Here is a 21,701-nt window from a genome sequence, read left to right as displayed (position 1 = left end):
CTGGCAATTGGGTTGTTTATCCGGGAGCACGAAAGGGAACCAAAATAACAGAGCGGGGGGGGGGGGGAAATATGGCAGCCTTGGAGGCAGTTCACAGAATGGCTACGCTACCTTTGTGAATAAATAATCGCTGTGGAAACGTGATAAACAGAATTAGTATTCGTCTTTGCCCTCTGTTACCAACCTGGGGATAAAGGGAGCCATGAGACTGCAAGTGTCACGAGCGTGCAACCGTCTTATTCCCTATTCATGACACATTATGGTAATGAGGCTCACCGTATGTCTGAATAACATTTGATTCACGGAAAATCGCAGATATGCAAGCTCACAATGTGTCGCGCCGTGACACGCCGTGAGCTTGCATGTCTGGGATGTTCATGGCAAAAGCCGGTATAATTTAAATCGCCCTTTTGAGGCAGACGATACGCAACCATTCATATTAATGAACAAGGGGGAAATACACTGTGTGTGTTTGTGTGTGTGCGTGCGCGTGTGCGTGCGCGTCGAAACAAGCCAGCTGCTCACCTGGGCTTCACAGCAGCGAGGGAGGTGCCAACATTATACCGTTACCGAGTCGATGGTTTCAAACGGATCTGGAAGCAACCCAGAAGAGTCGCCGAGCCTGTTTACGTCTGTCTCATCAAAAACAAAGTGGAGAGAGAGACTACAAAACATGATGCAAAAGAGTTTGGGGAAACTTTTAGAAAGGACAGAAATGGGGGGGGGGAGGGGGGGGGAAAGCTCTCTTCTGTTCGTCGAAGTGCCATGATTTATTTCTCAGTCCCCCCGAGTGCATTTGCAGAGAGCGAGGGAGGGGGGGTACATACTGTAGATGAATCGGAGGGTGATGTCACATATGTGCAATCATTTGCAGGTGTCTCATGCAAAAGAATTCATGCATTTTGATGGTCAGATCGTGCGTGCATGCATGTGTGCGTGTGTGACTGTGTGTGCGTGTGTGTATGACTGTGTGTGTGTGTGTGTGTGTGTGTGTGTGCGTGTGTGTGTGACTGTGTGTGTGACTGTGTGTGTGTGCGCGTGTGTGTTCCTCAAATATTTTTCTTACCTGCACACCTTAATCCTTCCTTCCTTCGTTCTGAAGTTTTCACCATGCTTCACTTTGTTACAATGTTACAAACTTATTAAAAACAATGTTTAAATTACTTTCTTTGCTCAGGATTCTACACAGAAAGTTGACAAAATATGTCAAAATGAAAAGGTTTTTCAATTTGCAAATATGATAAAAACCACAAAATTACAAAATCACATCACCCCCTTTACTCAATACTTTGTTGAAGCTCCTCTGGCAGTAATTAGAGCCTCAATTCTTCTGCTATAACTTGGCATACGTATTTTGGGGCAATGTCTCCAATTCTTCTTTTCAGATTTGGAATGAGGAGCGTTGTAGCACTGCCATTTTCACACAAACATTATAATATCGAATAATGAATCTGTGAATTTAAACTGTATACACACTTGACTATAGATGCCAGGTATACACATGAACCTGGCATAATTAGCCTATCTCTACTTAACTTCCTTCCTTGCGTCCTAACCTGCTCCGTTCATTCCTTCCTCCATTCGTTTGTTTGTTGTTTGTTCTTCCATTCTTTTCAATCCTGTCTTCCGTGCGTCCTTCCCTACACCCTTCATGTCTTCCTTCCTCTACCTCCTCCTTCCTACCTTGTCGTAGCATTTGTTCCGGTTCCACTCATCAGCATATTTCATTCCTGTCCTGACCATCTGTCTATCTCACAGCCAACACAGTGCCACTCTTTACCTCTCTCTCCTACATTTTCTTTTCCTCTTTTTTTTTCTCCTGTTTTACTCTCCATCTCCATCTGCCAAAACGCCCACCATTAAGCAATTAAAACCGGGAAAGCATCTGCTATTTTTTTGTGTGTTTTTTTTTAAATTTGTGTAAATCTTTGAATATACAGGTATTTTACGCGAACGTGTTTAACTCAAATCTTTGCTTCTCGGGGTCCCTGGAACAAAATGTTTTGAGATTGGCGGGGGAGGGTCAGGGGTCAGGGGCCGGCAGGCAAATCCATGGATTGTGGGGATCGTTGACATGAAGAGGTTTGAGCACAACACTGATAGGATCTAGAAGACATGTTGTAGAACCGGCCTCGGGTCTTAATGGGTTAAAGCTCCCTACATAAATTACCTCGTCGTCCTCGTCCATCATCTTTTTTTTTTCTCTCTCCACCATTTATTCTTATTTTTTTCATCATTATTATTTGTGCCGTCGACGTGACGGGGACTCTCCGCGGCCTCTCCGCGAGGTCACCGCCTCTTCTGCAGGCAGCGCTCCCCTGCTCGCTGCAATATGGAGAAATGTCTAGTTTCTTATACAACTGTACCATAATACTGTACATCATCGCTGTCGGGCAGAAACCTCGTATCTCCCTGTTTCAACAATGTTTTTCCTTCCGTAAATTAACGTGCTTTTTCCATTGTACATTTTCCAAGTCAGGCATTGAGCAGACGCTCTTAATCCAGAGTGGTTTTAGGCATGTAACGATAGATCGTACATCGATTCAAATCGATTCAAACTGGCGACAATTTAAGTCGTGATTAAATCGCACTCTGAATTGCGGCGCAAACGGCAGTAAAAAAGCAGTAAAAAAAGAAAATGCTTTAAGGACTGGAAAGCATCTGTGTCACCTTAACTTTTAACCATTATTTAAAACTTTAGCTGTTGAAAAATAACAGATCTACAAGCTCAGGATTCAAATTAAAAAATAGCAAAACATATTTTCAAATATCGTCAAAAGTTGCCCACCCCTGAACTATACTATAGAAACTGGTCACACATTGGCCATAAGAAAGATGATTATAATTTTTTTAAATGAGGCAATGTATACTGTACAAGCTCACAGTCACGCCTTGGTGGTGACGCGCAACAACTTCACAGCAGGGCCACGCTCGCTCCTGTCAATCGCCCTTCAATTTCTCTGCACGTTCAAAATAAACGCATGCCGATCATTGAAAATGAATTTCAGAGCCACGTCAGTCGCTTCCCATGTGAAAAGAACCAGCAGAGATCCATACAGGTTCTTTGTGCGGGCCTGTATGAAGCCTTTTCAACTTTTTACGAATTATTTTGTTGTAAGCCGGTATCTGTCGATGAATTCATAAATAAGCTTAATTTAAGAGAACTCATGGCTTTCCGTGTTTTGTGTTTTTTTGAATCCATCAGAACAGCTGGCGTGTAGCAATGGCAGGGAATTTTTTTCCTGGAAGTGGCATGTACCTTTGATCAATTCACAACCATTGGTGTATAGATCAATATCCCCCCCCCAGCTACTGTGTGTGTGTGTGTGTGTGTGTGTGTGTGTGGGGGTGGGGGTGTGGGTGTGGGTGTCAGTCTTGGCATACAGTATACTAGGCTGATGTGCTTTTTCCGTTGCATGTATACATGTAAGTTTGGCTCCTAACTCAAGTAAAATCACTCATACTTTGAAACCTGAATTCTTGTCTTTGCCAGAATGTGTTTTTTATGTTTTAGTGCACACTGCAGATTCTGAATCATCATATCACACAGAAGTGCAGCATTACACAATTCCTCTAACCTACTGTATATGTCAGGATGTGAAGCATTGTGAGATATGCAGGTCGGTTTTCACGACTTTTCTTATAATTTGAACTTTCATATTGGCATATCAGTCCACAATCGGGATGCCAGGTGTGTTTTATAAATATTGAACCCATGAAAAGCAATAACAAATAGTTTGTGACAAAAAACAAAAAATAAACTACATTCGGACCCTTTGGAACAAAAGGTTATTTTCTTCCATTTCCTGAAAAGTTTTTATTCTTTTTATTTGTTTTTGACATACACGGTTTCCACCAGATGAATGACAAGGTGGTGGTACAGTAGATCATCCTCATGTACACTGCTCCATGCAGGAAGGGAAGGCAGTAGTTACAGTATGGCTGCTGTGTCGACGCCATGTGGTGTCAAGTCACTGGTAATCCACTTGATGGGTGATTATTCTTACAGTATATCTCTTTAAAGCCTCAAGGATGATTTCTAGAGAGTTGGGCTCTGAATCAGTTGTTCTCACAGTTAAGGGAGTAGTATACAGTAGTATACAGTACTATACAGTCATGCACACAACAAAGTACGTTTACGTGAGCACTATAGTTAAGGAAAGTACTTTCACTTTTCACTTTCACTCCATTTCAAAGACAAGTATCGTACTTTTGACTTTTGACATTTCTAGGAAGGGGGGTGGAGTTTAATTAATCACGTAATGGCTATCCCTTTACGTCATTAATTAAACTCCCCTTCCTCACAAAAATGACTTAATTTTATATTAATTTCACAACCCATGAAGCCTTTAATTAATGGAGATTTGTATTTATTTATTTTGACACTTTTATAAGCTAATAATTTGATGACCGGCGGAGACTCATATGCAGGTCAAAGTCTCCGGGTTAAAAAATAGCCAATGTACAAGCTTGCAACACGGCACGAAGTGACGTGCTAGCTGTGAGCTTGCATATCTGCTATATTTTTTTAGAGCCAACGGCCCAACGCTAAAATCCAAAAATTCCACTGATACTTTCCGGGTTTTATTGGGATATGCCCAGAAGGAAACTAGTGTGTGTTGGCTACTATAGTTCTTGACGAGGAATTTCCATCATCAAAGCTCATTTGAAGCTCATTGAATACACTAGGTTCGTCTAGACAACCTGACATCCTGTGAGAGGCAACATTTGGCGGTTGTCACTTAGATCCTCTCCACAGCTCCACCTCACAACCCCCGTCTCTTCCTGTCCATGTTGGGAGAGCAAGTTCCCCCCCCCCTTCCCTTCTCACCTGTTCCGTCCCACCCCCCCCCCCCCCCCCCTCTTCCTCTTCCTTTGTGTGTAAACAAATGGTCCTTTGCGTATTCACCTCCCCATCCTGTCTGCTCTCATTCTGGTCCGCCTTGTGGGTGGGACTAAGACTGTATATAAGGTATAACTCTGTGATTGTTATGTTATGTTACTTGGGAGAGCGGCCTGCGAGCCAGGAAGAAGCATCCGTGTATACTGAGTGCACGTTAAATAAAGGTCTACAAAGGGAAGTTGATGCCTCATGCGTTTAGTGTCAGAAATCCAGCCATAACATTTGGTGTCAGAAGCGGGATCCTGTGTCGTCTGAAACTCCGGAAGATAAACAGCTCCAAAAGGACAGATCTCAACGAAACGGCTCCAAAGGACAGATCTACAGAAGAGTCTGCATCTATGGAGTTTCAACGCCTGGATTAAAAAAAACCTGTGGCTACACTGAAACGGTGAGAACCTTCCAGATTAAATAGACTAGATCTCTGTATGTATTGTAAAGCATTTATACAGACAATTGAAGTGCTAATTCTCATATTTTGAAAAAAAGAAAAGAAAAGAGACCTTGAATTAACGTCAAGATTGTAAAACATAAAGACACCTTGTTTGCATTAAGTCAGCTGCAGCACAAAGAACCGTGCTTGCCAGGTAAGTCAAGCCAAAGAACCTTGTTGAAACAACATAAAGAAAGGTGCTTGCAAAGAAAGTTAAGTTGAAAGCACAAAGACAACTTGTTTAACTGTTACAATACAACATACAATTTGTTGTCGTCACAGAATGACATAAAGATACAGTGCTTGCTTTAAGTAAAGAAAAGAACGTCAAGCAAGACAACAATACCGTGTTGCATTTAAGCTGACAGTATTTCAATATGGGGAATAAAAAAAGTGCCCCTTCGGCCACAGAGAACAAAGAGAGATGGTCTTCGGTTATGCAAGACATGTTTGAAAAATATGGTACAGAAGCGCTATGCTGCATTGATGAGTGGAAACGCATGGGCTTTCCGGAACAAGGCTCTTTGAGTATAATAAGATTGCTTGCCTTAGAGCGACTGCTAAAAGAAGCGGAGAAGAAACTGAGAAAGAAAAAATCAGTAAAGACACATAAACTTGACAAATGTGACCGCCACAAAAAGGTATTTTCACTGTGGATGGAGGAAGCACAATTTAGACAACGAGAAAGTGATATGAGACAACTACCAAACTTTGATTCTTTGTGGGAAGAGAGCCAGCTACTTGCTCCCCCTGAATATTCTTTGAGGGAAGAGGACAGACCACTGGCTCCTCAGAATTCTTTTTTGTCTCCCTCACAGCAGTCCCCCATGCAAGCCAGTCGGGGTCTACAGGCGTCTACTCCAATTCTGGTGTCCGCTGCGCTGAGCCTGGAGAATGTTACTACAAGCCTGACTACTCCAACGACGATCCTGGTTTCTGCTGCACTGGGCCTATTGAAAGAAGCTCCATCCTGCACTGGCATCTCTGGCCCAGAGCTGGCCAACAGTGGCGATGCGGGCACGACACAGCCAAGATCTCGAAAACCACAGACCTTGCTCCCATCTATGCATCTGTCCACCCCTGGCCAACATAGGGGCACAACGCCTCATCGCAGCAGTGCCACCATCACCCAGGGCAGCACACCGCCACACAGAAGAGGGCCTGGGACAGCGAGACGTACACAGGGTGCATCAGAGTACTGTCGCCTGCCGGGCGGGGTCCCCACCCCAAATGGACTTTATTCTGACCCATGGATGGACCAGGAGGACGGGGACAACATACTGCTGGCTGACATACAGTGCCCCATGATAGAAGTAGCCAATCCGTACGGCGATGTAATGATGGTACAACGCCTGTGGTCTCCAGACGACATAGGCCAATACGCAGCTACACTGAAAACGCCTACTGAAGTGGGAGGATGCCGCTGGACTAAAGAACTGCAGGCCTTTTGCCGTACATACAGACCTACAATGAAAGAGGTACTTGACATCTGTGCCAAGAATATGGAACCTTCGAAAATGCAAGCAGTCCTAGATGTCGCCCAAATGTATCAAAATGAGAGGCCTGTCCTTGTACAATTTGAGGACAATCGCAGATACATGACTGCTGTGGATGCAGTGTGTGAGAAGGTTATGACACTCTTCCCAACGATATTAAATCTGACTGAAGTGCAGAACTGTAAGCAGGGCAAAGATGAAACGATCAGTCAGTTCCGCCACCGCCTGGAGGAATCCATTTTGACCAACGGGGGAGGGGAAAACCCCAACGACCCGTTTGCAAAAGCATTCCTGGCCAGCCAGCTAATAAGCAACATGCATGACAAACTCTCTAAACGTGTGAAACAATCTCTCATTGGCTACAGAACCGCTGATCCGGCAGAAATCATCAAACATGCAATTCATGCAGAGGACGTCGAAAACGAGATGAAAAAAAAAGAGAAGAAACAGGATAAAAACAAGGCAGAAGTCCTTCAGCTTGCAATGATTAGCGCGGTTACTATGCTGTCAAAAAGACATCACATGCAAAGAGTGGACAGTAGAGACTATTCAGACTCCGACGGGGACCACAGGGATGACGAAGATTATGACTCCGAGGGGGACCACATGGATGAAGAAGATTATGACTCCGAGGGGGACCACAGGAATGAACCAGGGGGATATCATTGCTAAAAAGCCCAACAAAAGACAAAAAGAAAAAGAAAAAAAAAAAAAATAGAGGAGTATGTGTAGTTTGTCTATAAATGTGGGGACATAGACACTGCACATAACTTTATGGAAAGTATTGCTACAATTACAAGTTGACTTGAAGTTATGTATTGCTACAATTACAAGTTGACTTGAGAAGTTATGTGAAGCTGCTCGAGAACGAGGACTGAACTTCACGACAACATGCACAAAGTTCAACAAAAAAATCGCATTGACGCAGCTGCTTAAACCATGCTTACAATGTATTTTGTTCAAATGTATTATGATGTATTATTTTGATATTGATGGAAAATTCAAATTATTGTTTAATTAAGCTGTTGTTTTAATTAACAAGAGGAAGGATTTGACGAGGAATTTCCATCATCAAAGCTCATTTGAAGCTCATTGAATACACTAGGTTCGTCTAGACAACCTGACATCCTGTGAGAGGCAACATTTGGCGGTTGTCACTTAGATCCTCTCCACAGCTCCACCTCACAACCCCCGTCTCTTCCTGTCCATGTTGGGAGAGCAAGTTCCCCCCCCCCTTCCCTTCTCACCTGTTCCGTCCCACCCCCCCCCCCCCCCCCCTCTTCCTCTTCCTTTGTGTGTAAACAAATGGTCCTTTGCGTATTCACCTCCCCATCCTGTCTGCTCTCATTCTGGTCCGCCTTGTGGGTGGGACTAAGACTGTATATAAGGTATAACTCTGTGATTGTTATGTTATGTTACTTGGGAGAGCGGCCTGCGAGCCAGGAAGAAGCATCCGTGTATACTGAGTGCACGTTAAATAAAGGTCTACAAAGGGAAGTTGATGCCTCATGCGTTTAGTGTCAGAAATCCAGCCATAACATTCTCACTCTGTGTATAGCAACACACTATCCCGCTACTGTGAAGAGCGCTTTATACAAGTGTCAAAGCTACGTTACAATATGTCTCGGCTCCTCAGGGAGGAAGAGCATTCTGGCACTGCCTGCACCCTCCGTGCGTGCAACGAAGCTGTTGTCGACAGCATATAGCTGCCTTGCTCCCAGAAAAAAAAAGGGAAAAAAAGAAAACTGCTAATCCTTCTTAACAATGAGTGAAAAGAAGGTAAACGCAACAGTGTAAGTGGCTTACGTCTAAAACCTCCCCAAGTCCATGCTGCTGCAGCGATCTGTAGCAATTATGCTTCTATCTTTTTTATTCTTTTTCTTTTTTAATCAAATATTCAAGAAATTATTCTGTTGATTTGAAGCCCCTTATTTTCTGCCGTTATGCAATGGTGAGTGTACAAATGGAACCTAACGGAAGTGTCCATTTAGTTCCATTTTACACTTGAGTTATGGGGGTTCTTGAAATGTAAGTCTTTGAGAGCGACTGTGCTACACTAAATGGAACAGAGTCTGCATTAGTATCGTTGTTAACCCCTGGAGGATGTAAGGAAGTTGGCCAATTTTCTTTATAACATGGCTGCTCTGCATGAGAGCCCATTAGAAGGTTTAAGTGCATGGTTAAAAAGTGCCAATGAAAAGGCAAACTTTGAAGTCAAAATTATGCATAAAGAAGGCTCCAATGAAAGGGTAAACACTGAAATAAACATAAGTATGTGTATAAAGGCTCAAATGAATTTAACTATAATCAACTAATTATCTAATGAAGATTTTATGTTTGAAATAAACATATGTGTAAATAGGCTCTTTAATGGGAGGTCACAGTGGTCAGTGTGCAGGGGGGGGTGGGTGGTTGAGCATCGGATGACAGATCTTTACAGTAATTGGTCTTTGGAGGAGGTAATAAACGACACTCATCACTCTCTCTCTCTCTCTCCCGGCCTCCCACCAGGCCAGCGGGCGAGAGAGCTAGCGACTATCATTCGCTGCCTGGCGCGTTCCGATTCATTAAGCCTCTGGAGAGATTGGCCCAGGAGGCGTGTGTGTGTGTGTGTGTGTGTGGGGGGGGGGGGTCAGTGTTGCCATATCATATTATAAGCAACTTTGGCCTTATTTTTTCTGTAAAGTTGCTTGTACATATTGGTGGTTGGGCTGCGTTTTGGTTGGGCTTGTTTCTAAAGTGTAGTTGCTTCAACCCCCATTCCCCCCCTCGCCCCTGTAGTCGCTTTATTTATTTTGATAAATATAGACCTGGTTGCTTATTTATCTTGCAAAATCTGGCAACACTGTGTGGGGGTGTTGTCTATAAGTGGGAGTTGGGGGCAGTGTTAATAGCCTCTGTAACCTTTTATTTTTGTCTTCACGCCTCTCGTCAAGTAGCTAATTGGGAGAGATGTGTTAATGGTGCAAGGAGCTGCTTGATAGATAGCGGGAGGTTTTCCTCGCTCTATTAATAGGAGGAAGGAAGCCTGATGTCTCTGTCTTCTACAGTATGTTTTTCTGTATCTGCTTTATTTTTTGCAGAAGTATTCCGATGTTTACTTCGGTAAAAGCCTCAATGCCACAATGTGGAAATACTCTGTCCTGATTTATTTCAGGAAAAGTTTCCAAATTGGCATCAAAATGTATGTTGTGAGCTTGTCGATCTGCTATCTTCACTAGTTTGGGTCCCCGGGCAATTTCTCTTTTCAGATTTGAGCTGCAAAGTTTTTGAACCACTGGCCTGCAGTGCTTGAATAAACTATGAATAGATCTACTTTACCTTCCACTCTGATTTATTTGCGAAGGCGGTCGAGACGGTGGATGCTTTGAGCAGGTCTTTGTGCGGCCAGGTTTTGGGGTGAGGTTGCAGCACAGTGCAGGTCAACAGGCTTGTCATGCTGTGGGTGAAATAAAACCACCGCCGAAGGCCAGAACATTAAGTCACAGCTAGCGCTGTTCATTCAACTGAGATGTTCACCGTAGCTGCAGGATCGACCTGCCCCCAAAAACACTAGGCTGCAAACACGGAACAGAAACATGAAAGCTTGGGTTTTTTAATTAACCCCCTTTTCCTGCTCGACAAATCCAGGGGCCAGTGTTTTTCGGATGGCCGGTCTTATCGTGATGATAAGTAAATAACGGTTCACGTAGTCGTACATCAAACTGACACACACTGCTAGCGCCAGACCGGCCCTGGCCCGCCTATCGGCCAATATTTGAATTGTTTGTTAGTTTGTTTGTTATCAGTATTGGCAATTATGCAGCAGATATGTGTTTTGGTTTTGAAAAGTAAAATACAGTTCAAATCACTACTCTTTTAAGGTTAATATCAAATGAACTGTGCGCACATGTATAGTTTTGACTGGTTACTTGAATGCTTTTGTCTTCTTTTGTTTAGTTTGTTTTGGGTTTGATTTTGATGACATTACATTATTACTAGTTCATTTTTGTAATTGATTGGGTTTTAGACTAGTGTTTTGTATAATACAATACCTTAGTTTTATTGAAAACTAGCACTCGTGTTGACACACTGTAAGGAATGCATCTGGTTCCTCCAATGTGATTGTGAAAACAAATACATAATCACGTCTCACTGACCGACCCATTATGTCTGAGTCATAGTGTCGGGGACTGTCTTTTGTATGCCCATACTGTACATGGAGATCTCTGTAACTGCCAGTCCCTGTCCCTTTAACCCATTCTGAACGGGAACCCATTTTGGTGATAGCATCATGTTATGCTTTAGCTATTGAAAAATAGCAGATCTACAAGCTCATAGCGCGCCACCGAGTGGCGCGCTACGAGCTTGTAGGTCTGCTATTTTTGAAAAATCGAAGAACGACTGAAATTTTTTAGAATCCGATCTCGGGTCAGAATGGGTTCATCAGACCAGTGTGTGTCCAGTGGAAACCTCGTATGAATCTGATCTCAGGTCAGAATGGGTTAATGCCCATATATGGAGATCCCTGATGTCATCAGTACATGCCCATATACTGGAACGCATATTGGTTGGTTCGGCGGGTTCTAACTACTCCACGGCGGGCACTGCACTCCCTCAAGTCCTTGCCGCTATGCGTCGTTTCAAGCTGATTTGCTATAGCTGTTTTTGCCAATTATACGTTCGCTACGGTGCGCAGAACGCATGCTTTTAACTTGACACTAGGGTGGTATCGGTTCTTTTACTTGGGTGATGGAACACAGGAGCCGCCGCGGGCTGCGTTGCTCATACCACAGCGCTCTTCCATCTCCCGCCTACATCCACCTACCACCGACTCTCCTTTTGCACCGCAAAACAAAGGCTTCGTTGCAAGGTGATCTGACTGGATCAGACAGACTTATACCCCAGTGCCAATACACTATGAAAGGCCTCTGAATGTTGAGACTGTTTAAAAAAACCTAACATTTTATGCATATTGACATGAGACGTCCACGTGTACGCTGCATATGAATATGTATAAACCTGTGTCAGTGTGTATGTATGAGAGTTGAGCTTACATCCGGAGACCTCCCCAAGGAGGTCCGTCGTTCTCCGCTTGTTCCTGACCCCTCTGCTTTCGTGTGTGTGTGTGTGGGCGGGCGGTCAACACACAATTACTGTGATGCCGTCTCCATGTTTTATGTACTCTGTATCCGTGGTTTGTGTGTGTTGTGTGTGCACACACACTGGTGCGTGTGTGTTGTGTGTGCACACACACTGGTGCATGCATTAACGCAAGCATCCTATATGGATGATGCCATTTGTGTGGTTCAATTATGCAGTGTAAAAAAATACCTCAAGTTTGAGGTATTTCTTTTTTAATTGTGTTTCAATTATTTTAGTTCTACTCCACGACATCTCCAAAGGCAAATACTTTTTACTCCATTTGCAATTATTTGACAACTAGTTACTTTGTAGATTTTGATTATTGTTTCGAATTCTGCACAATAAGTACTTTTACTTTTGGTGCCAATACTATAGTATCAAGTAAATGTTATTTATGAGTAATGTGTATTTCTACAATAGGATAGGGCAGCCCCTGTTACCTCCCAACCTAGCTGACCTACCCCCCCAACATGGACATTTAAATTGCATAAGCTATATAGAGATATATATTTATATATATATCATAGGCTACATTCTGCATATACTGTACTTGCCATATATTGGCATAATATGTTAATATATTTAAAATAAAACCATAGCACCGTCCACCATTAGCCTTGTCATGTCGCACACCCCCTAGAAGGTGCTCGCACACCACAAGGGGTGCACGCACCACAGTTTGGGAACCACTATAGGGCATTGATACTTGCCAGTACCTGCGGTATTCTGTGCGTGTGTGTGTGTGGAGCGTGCATGGAGTGCCTTCAGAGCAAAGTGGAGGTGGGGCCTCAGAAGCCTATTGTATTGATCAGTCAGTCTGCGCTGCATCTCCCAATGATTCCACAGGCTTGTGTTGTTCAAAGAGCCGTCCTCCTCCACCTCCTCCTCTTCTTGAGATTTCACTGCTGTTCTCCTCCTCTCTCCCTCAACCGTGTCGCAGAACCAGGCCACGCTGCCACGATGACAAAAGAGCGGAAACGCAACACAACCACAAGCCAATTAACAACGCATTTATTAATTAGATGTAATGGGGCTCGAGGAGAGAGCACACTAACAGTGCCACATGGAGTCAGTATCATCAACAGTGTGGTTTTAGTGAGTGCAATGAATGCAGTGTCATACGATGCAGCAGCGCAAGTCGAACATACAGTACACTCAAAGCCTTCATATCGGGCCAATCCAGATTGGAATCACATCATTTTTTTTGTCTGAACAGCACATAAACACATGGAAACTATTTTGTTTGACATGAACCATATTCCTTGGTGTTTTGAAATGCATTCCAAATATGCCTTCTAAATGTGTCTCAGTCTGCATTACACCGAAGCCTGTTTTATACATTGTGTGACAGAGTATAATTTAAGCATGGTGCTGTGTTCGCACTGCCAACTACAAAGGCCACCATTCCTTTTCAATGGAAGCCAGCGACGCGAAGATGCAAAGATACATCATCCGACGTTTGTAGCTGCTGCAAAAGCTACGTCAGCTACACACGGCTACAAAGAAGTTGAACTGGCTTCAACTTCAGATACAAAGCTATGTATGCTGTGTAGCTTTGTATCTTTGCATAATTTTGTATCTACGAATTAAACAATATTCGTGCCGCATGTTATGTCACAGGCACAGCAACCAATGCAACTGTAGGTGATGTCTGAATACATTTGATTCAGACAGATTGAATTAGAACGTGGTGCAGTCAGACATTAAGGCTGAAACGACACTAGAACGTCCTGGGGACTGTTGTTTCAATTGTAGTCTTATGTATTCAATTCATCAACATAGCATTACAAAATAACAATGATGATACATGTCATCAGTAATTACAAAGACAAAATCAGGGGCAGTGAATGACACCTCCTTGTGTCAAATGTACATTTACCTCCCGTTGTGGTCTCCTGTTGAATGGGTTTTCAGGCCCGTTTTGAAAGAGACCACTGATTCACATCTTTTAAAACCCATTCTGGGCGGGAACTCCTTTTGGTGTTTTAAACATTATGTTTTAATTTAGCTATTGAAAAATAGCAGATCTACAAGCTCATAGCGCGCTACGAGCTTGTATAGGTCTGCTATTTTTGAAAAATCGTGAAAATGTGGCACAAATTTGGAATATATATATTTTTCAGAACAAACGTTTTTAACTCAAATCTTTGCTTCTGGGGGGTCCCTGGAACAACATATTTTTAGATGGGGTTCAGCGGCCTCTTACATAAACATTTTGGGTTCCTTGACATGAAATATTGAGCACCACTGATTACATAGGTATTTTAGAAAACTGTCAGGATTTAGAAGATTTTCTTTTTTATTTCGACGTCAGGCCGAAATGGGTTAATCGATGGTGTCGGGGCATTCCACATTTTGGTGGCACACAGTAGTGGAATGAATTGTCCCATGTGTGTTCTATACTTGGGTCGTACCAGATCACACAGTAGTGGAATGAATTGTCCCATGTGTGTTCTATACTTGGGTCGTACCAGATCACACAGTAGTGGAATGAATTGTCCCATGTGTGTTCTATACTTGGGTCGTACCAGATCACACAGTAGTGGAATGAATTGTCCCATGTGTGTTCTATACTTGGGTCGTACCAGATCACACAGTAGTGGAATGAATTGTCCCATGTGTGTTCTATACTTGGGTCGTACCAGATCACACAGTAGTGGAATGAATTGTCCCATGTGTGTTCTATACTTGGGTCGTACCAGATCACACAGTAGTGGAATGAATTGTCCCATGTGTGTTCTATACTTGGGTCGTACCAGATCACACAGTAGTGGAATGAATTGTCCCATGTGTGTTCTATACTTGGGTCGTACCAGATCACACAGTAGTGGAATGAATTGTCCCATGTGTGTTCTATACTTGGGTCGTACCAGATCACACAGTAGTGGAATGAATTGTCCCATGTGTGTTCTATACTTGGGTCACACAGTAGTGGAATGAATTGTCCCATGTGTGTTCTATACTTGGGTCGTACCAGATCACACAGTAGTGGAATGAATTGTCCCATGTGTGTTCTATACTTGGGTCGTACCAGATCACACAGTAGTGGAATGAATTGTCCCATGTGTGTTCTATACTTGGGTCGTACCAGATCACACAGTAGTGGAATGAATTGTCCCATGTGTGTTCTATACTTGGGTCGTACCAGATCACACAGTAGTGGAATGAATTGTCCCATGTGTGTTCTATACTTGGGTCGTACCAGATCACACAGTAGTGGAATGAATTGTCCCATGTGTGTTCTATACTTGGGTCGTACCAGATCACACAGTAGTGGAATGAATTGTCCCATGTGTGTTCTATACTTGGGTCGTACCAGATCACACAGTAGTGGAATGAATTGTCCCATGTGTGTTCTATACTTGGGTCGTACCAGATCACACAGTAGTGGAATGAATTGTCCCATGTGTGTTCTATACTTGGGTCGTACCAGATCACACAGTAGTGGAATGAATTGTCCCATGTGTGTTCTATACTTGGGTCGTACCAGATCACACAGTAGTGGAATGAATTGTCCCATGTGTGTTCTATACTTGGGTCGTACCAGATCACACAGTAGTGGAATGAATTGTCCCATGTGTGTTCTATACTTGGGTCGTACCAGATCACACAGTAGTGGAATGAATTGTCCCATGTGTGTTCTATACTTGGGTCGTACCAGATCACACAGTAGTGGAATGAATTGTCCCATGTGTGTTCTATACTTGGGTCGTACCAGATCACACAGTAGTGGAATGAATTGTCCCATGTGTGTTCTATACTTGGGTCGTACCAGATCACACAGTAGTGGAATGAATTGTCCCATGTGTGTTCTATACTTGGGTCGTACCAGATCACACAGTAGTGGAATGAATTGTCCCATGTGTGTTCTATACTTGGGTCGTACCAGATCACACAGTAGTGGAATGAATTGTCCCATGTGTGTTCTATACTTGGGTCGTACCAGATCACACAGTAGTGGAATGAATTGTCCCATGTGTGTTCTATACTTGGGTCGTACCAGATCACACAGTAGTGGAATGAATTGTCCCATGTGTGTTCTATACTTGGGTCGTACCAGATCACACAGTAGTGGAATGAATTGTCCCATGTGTGTTCTATACTTGGGTCGTACCAGATCACACAGTAGTGGAATGAATTGTCCCATGTGTGTTCTATACTTGGGTCGTACCAGATCACACAGTAGTGGAATGAATTGTCCCATGTGTGTTCTATACTTGGGTCGTACCAGATCACACAGTAGTGGAATGAATTGTCCCATGTGTGTTCTATACTTGGGTCGTACCAGATCACACAGTAGTGGAATGAATTGTCCCATGTGTGTTCTATACTTGGGTCGTACCAGATCACACAGTAGTGGAATGAATTGTCCCATGTGTGTTCTATACTTGGGTCGTACCAGATCACACAGTAGTGGAATGAATTGTCCCATGTGTGTTCTATACTTGGGTCGTACCAGATCACACAGTAGTGGAATGAATTGTCCCATGTGTGTTCTATACTTGGGTCGTACCAGATCACACAGTAGTGGAATGAATTGTCCCATGTGTGTTCTATACTTGGGTCATACCAGATCACACAGTAGTGGAATGAATTGTCCCATGTGTGTTCTTACTGTTCTATACTTGGGTCGTACCAGATCACACAGTAGTGGAATGAATTGTCCAATGTGTGTTCTATACTTGGGTCGTACCAGATCACACAGTAGTGGAATGAATTGTCCAATGTGTGTTCTATACTTGGGTCGTACCAGATCACACAGTAGTGGAATGAATGGTCCCATGTGTGTTCTATACTTGGGTCGTACCAGATCACACAGTAGTGGAATGAATTGTCCCATGTGTGTTCTATACTTGGGTCGTACCAGATCACACAGTAGTGGAATGAATGGTCCCATGTGTGTTCTATACTTGGGTCGTACCAGATCACACAGTAGTGGAATGAATTGTCCCATGTGTGTTCTATACTTGGGTCGTACCAGATCACACAGTAGTGGAATGAATGGTCCCATGTGTGTTCTATACTTGGGTCGTACCAGATCACACAGTAGTGGAATGAATTGTCCCATGTGTGTTCTATACTTGGGTCGTACCAGATCACACAGTAGTGGAATGAATGGTCCCATGTGTGTTCTATACTTGGGTCGTACCAGATCACACAGTAGTGGAATGAATTGTCCCATGTGTGTTCTATACTTGGGTCGTACCAGATCACACAGTAGTGGAATGAATTGTCCCATGTGTGTTCTATACTTGGGTCGTACCAGATCACACAGTAGTGGAATGAATTGTCCCATGTGTGTTCTATACTTGGGTCGTACCAGATCACACAGTAGTGGAATGAATGGTCCCATGTGTGTTCTATACTTGGGTCGTACCAGATCACACAGTAGTGGAATGAATTGTCCCATGTGTGTTCTATACTTGGGTCGTACCAGATCACACAGTAGTGGAATGAATTGTCCCATGTGTGTTCTATACTTGGGTCGTACCAGATCACACAGTAGTGGAATGAATTGTCCCATGTGTGTTCTATACTTGGTCGTACCAGATCACACAGTAGTGGAATGAATTGTCCCATGTGTGTTCTATACTTGGGTCGTACCAGATCACACAGTAGTGGAATGAATTGTCCCATGTGTGTTCTATACTTGGGTCGTACCAGATCACACAGTAGTGGAATGAATTGTCCCATGTGTGTTCTATACTTGGGTCGTACCAGATCACACAGTAGTGGAATGAATTGTCCCATGTGTGTTCTATACTTGGGTCGTACCAGATCACACAGTAGTGGAATGAATTGTCCCATGTGTGTTCTATACTTGGGTCGTACCAGATCACACAGTAGTGGAATGAATTGTCCCATGTGTGTTCTATACTTGGGTCGTACCAGATCACACAGTAGTGGAATGAATTGTCCCATGTGTGTTCTATACTTGGGTCGTACCAGATCACACAGTAGTGGAATGAATGGTCCCATGTGTGTTCTATACTTGGGTTGTACCAGATCACACAGTAGTGGAATGAATTGTCCCATGTGTGTTCTATACTTGGGTCGTACCAGATCACACAGTAGTGGAATGAATTGTCCCATGTGTGTTCTATACTTGGGTCGTACCAGATCACACAGTAGTGGAATGAATTGTCCCATGTGTGTTCTATACTTGGGTCGTACCAGATCACACAGTAGTGGAATGAATTGTCCCATGTGTGTTCTATACTTGGGTCGTACCAGATCACACAGTAGTGGAATGAATTGTCCCATGTGTGTTCTATACTTTGTCGTACCAGATCACACAGTAGTGGAATGAATGGTCCCATGTGTGTTCTATACTTGGGTCGTACCAGATCACACAGTAGTGGAATGAATTGTCCCATGTGTGTTCTATACTTGGGTCACACAGTAGTGGAATGAATTGTCCCATGTGTGTTCTATACTTGGGTCGTACCAGATCACACAGTAGTGGAATGAATTGTCCCATGTGTGTTCTATACTTGGGTCGTACCAGATCACACAGTAGTGGAATGAATTGTCCCATGTGTGTTCTATACTTTGTCGTACCAGATCACACAGTAGTGGAATGAATGGTCCCATGTGTGTTCTATACTTGGGTCGTACCAGATCACACAGTAGTGGAATGAATTGTCCCATGTGTGTTCTATACTTGGGTCACACAGTAGTGGAATGAATTGTCCCATGTGTGTTCTATACTTGGGTCGTACCAGATCACACAGTAGTGGAATGAATTGTCCCATGTGTGTTCTATACTTGGGTCGTACCAGATCACACAGTAGTGGAATGAGTTGTCCCATGTGTGTTCTATACTTGGGTCGTACCAGATCACACAGTAGTGGAATGAATTGTCCCATGTGTGTTCTATACTTGGGTCGTACCAGATCATTGTCACTCCCTCTAGTATTGTGGCTGTCGCTCACTTTGGATCCTGATCTGATCACTTGCCAGTAACAGTGTGGACAGTCCGCCCTACAGATCGTACTTGAGAAACAAACATTAGATTTAAGTCTGAACAAAACCCTTTGAGATCTGGCATCAGCGTCCCAGTGGTGGAAAGTAACTAAGTACACATTTAGCCTCCTTATAAACTATACTTGAGTACAGTGTTGAGCTACTGTAATTAGTACTTTACTTGAGTATTTCCAATTTCAATTACAAGTACAAGCTCACAGCTCAAAACGTTGAATGAGACATTCTGAGCACTTTTGCTTTTGCTATACTTTGAGTAGGCGTACATTTTGATGCCAATGTATTTTCTATATCGGAGTACATTTGAGTATAGCCTAGTTTATTTTTCCTCCACCACTGCACCTGGGATGCAGCCAGCAGGTCTTAAAAGCAACATTGGCACACAGCTAGGGCACTGTGTGCTTGGCCAGTGATGATTGAAGAAGACTGTCAGTCGATGCCTGCATGCATGCATGCATGCAGCACCTGCACGCTGCAAACAGAAAAGCATGCAGGCAAACACAACACATTTACCGTGTTAAATCTATGGATGGAAGGGTTGGCATCACTCCTTTATGATTATACGTTTACTTCACCTGATTACGCCAGGTTTCATCACTCCTTTATGATTATACGTTTACTTCACCTGATTACGCCAGGTTTCTGCCAGGTGGATGTAAAGACACAGAGATATGTCTCGTCTCTGTCGCGTGGAAACCTCCTTGTGTCCAAAACTTGTTACGTTTCACGATTAAAAATTCAAGCATGGCAAAAGTATAGCAGCTGCAGATCCACAAGCTCACAACGAGCTTCGAACTTGCGCATCTGCTGCTTTTGATGCTTATTGTATGTGCCGCTGTACTGTAGCACAATCAAGTAGAGCGTGAATGTATACGTAAAAGAAAGTTAGAGAACATATGGAGATAAGAGGTTTCTGCCCGACAGATGCTGTTGGGAGTGAAACCAGCTTGTAGTAAAAGGCTGTTTAGCACCTGTGATCACAGCTAAACAAGCTAGCCAGCGAGCGTGTAGGCCTACGCACATAGAGTAGTCGGCATCTGGCTGCTGCTTGTTGTGGACAGCTGGAAAGAAGAGCTAGAAATAAAGCCAAGGAGAGACATCTTTTCGCCATGTTGTGTGTGAAAGGTGCTTTATCCCGCATTACAACTGGGAAAGCATGCGTGTCATTTTTAGATATTTGCATTGGCTATTCCAAACAAATAGCAAAATAAAATACAAGCTCACATCTTGAGCTTGTACATCTGCTATTTTTGAACATTATTGGAAGAAACTTGAAAATGCGAGAACCACCGATTCAGAAGGCAGTGGTTTGATTTTTGTTTTAGCTTTTGAGATAATACGAAACTACAGAATGTAAGCTTTATTATGATGTATTGTCATTTACATTGGAAAATATTTGAAGAAACTGTGACCCTTTGAAACTTGAACAATAAAGCCCACAAAGTACGGCAATTGCCCTGAAAAGATTTCAAAGTTTTTAGCACCTCTGAGTCCAAGGAATGGGTGCAATCGGCCTCCGGTCGCGTTATCTCAAAGTACTCCATGCAGCTAAAGGTGGAGTTTATTTTTTCTCCCCTTCCCTAAATGACCTTCTTGCTGAGCGCAGGCAACCAGCATAAGTACGTTGAAGAATCATAATCGAGACGGAGGATGGCTGCTGCCCCTGGGGAGGGTGGGCATGAACAGAGAGGCGTTCCATCTTGGTTTACCTGACGTTAACAGAGCCGTTATTAACTTTTGTGCGAGGTATCACATTTTTCAGATGTAGCAGAGAGAGAGAGAGAGAGAGAGAGAGAGAGAGAGAGAGAGAGAGAGAGAGACTAGACTAGAGGGACAACAGGAGGATAAGGAACGAACACGGCTCTTCTTAAACAACACAGTCTATTATCACAGCAGCAACGCTGTTGTTTTATACGGCGTCCTGTGGAGGCTTAGATGGAACTCACAGCACTGCAGTGAGCAGTGGTGGAAAGTATAGTTTACTCAAGTACTGTATTTAGTAAGAATTCTTCTACTGCACTACATCTCGGATCCAAATATTCTATACTTTTAATCCACTACGTTTATTTGAAAGCTCTAGTTACTAGTTACTTTGTAGATTGAATATTATTTCAAAACATAGCCTGGAAATACTTCAGCCCTATGTCAATTTCAGCCATTTGAAAGTAGCCAATCTACAAGACCACAATGTCTTGCGATGCGCAAATGTGATAATGCACAGTCTCTGTAAAGCTCTTTGGATAAAGGCACCATGTATAAATGCACCATTTACCATTTTACTTACCAGATGGAACTCACAACATTACGATTTTATTTACCAGATGGAACTCACAACATTACGTGAGTGTTATAGACTACCTTCCCAGAGTGGCTCACAACCTCAGCGTGATGGCCTATAAAGTCTAATATATCCCCTGAGTCATAGGGATATCCCTTTGGGTTAGTGGTTAAGATGTTGGCTTTCCATGCAGGAGACGCGGTTCGAATCCTGGCCGTTACTGCAGTAACACTTCTTTCATTTCACTAGTAATTCTCGTCGTGTTACGCACACATGCACACATGCACACGCACTGTTGCGCAGGCGCACACGCAATTGAAAGTCAGAATCTTCAATTAATCAATTTATATACCAAGACAAGGGCAGGAATACGCACCATGTGTATTTAGGGTGGTTGTGTTCCATTTGATATCCTTCTATCACGGCAGTTCACGAATCTTGCTGCTGTATTTGCACATAACATCGCCCAGCAGATATGGGAGTTTT

Source organism: Protomyctophum bolini (genome assembly GCF_963924005.1).
Source record: "Protomyctophum bolini genome assembly, chromosome: 18".
In the NCBI taxonomy this organism is placed as follows: domain Eukaryota; kingdom Metazoa; phylum Chordata; class Actinopteri; order Myctophiformes; family Myctophidae; genus Protomyctophum; species Protomyctophum bolini.
Note: the sequence above shows the minus strand (reverse complement) of the source record.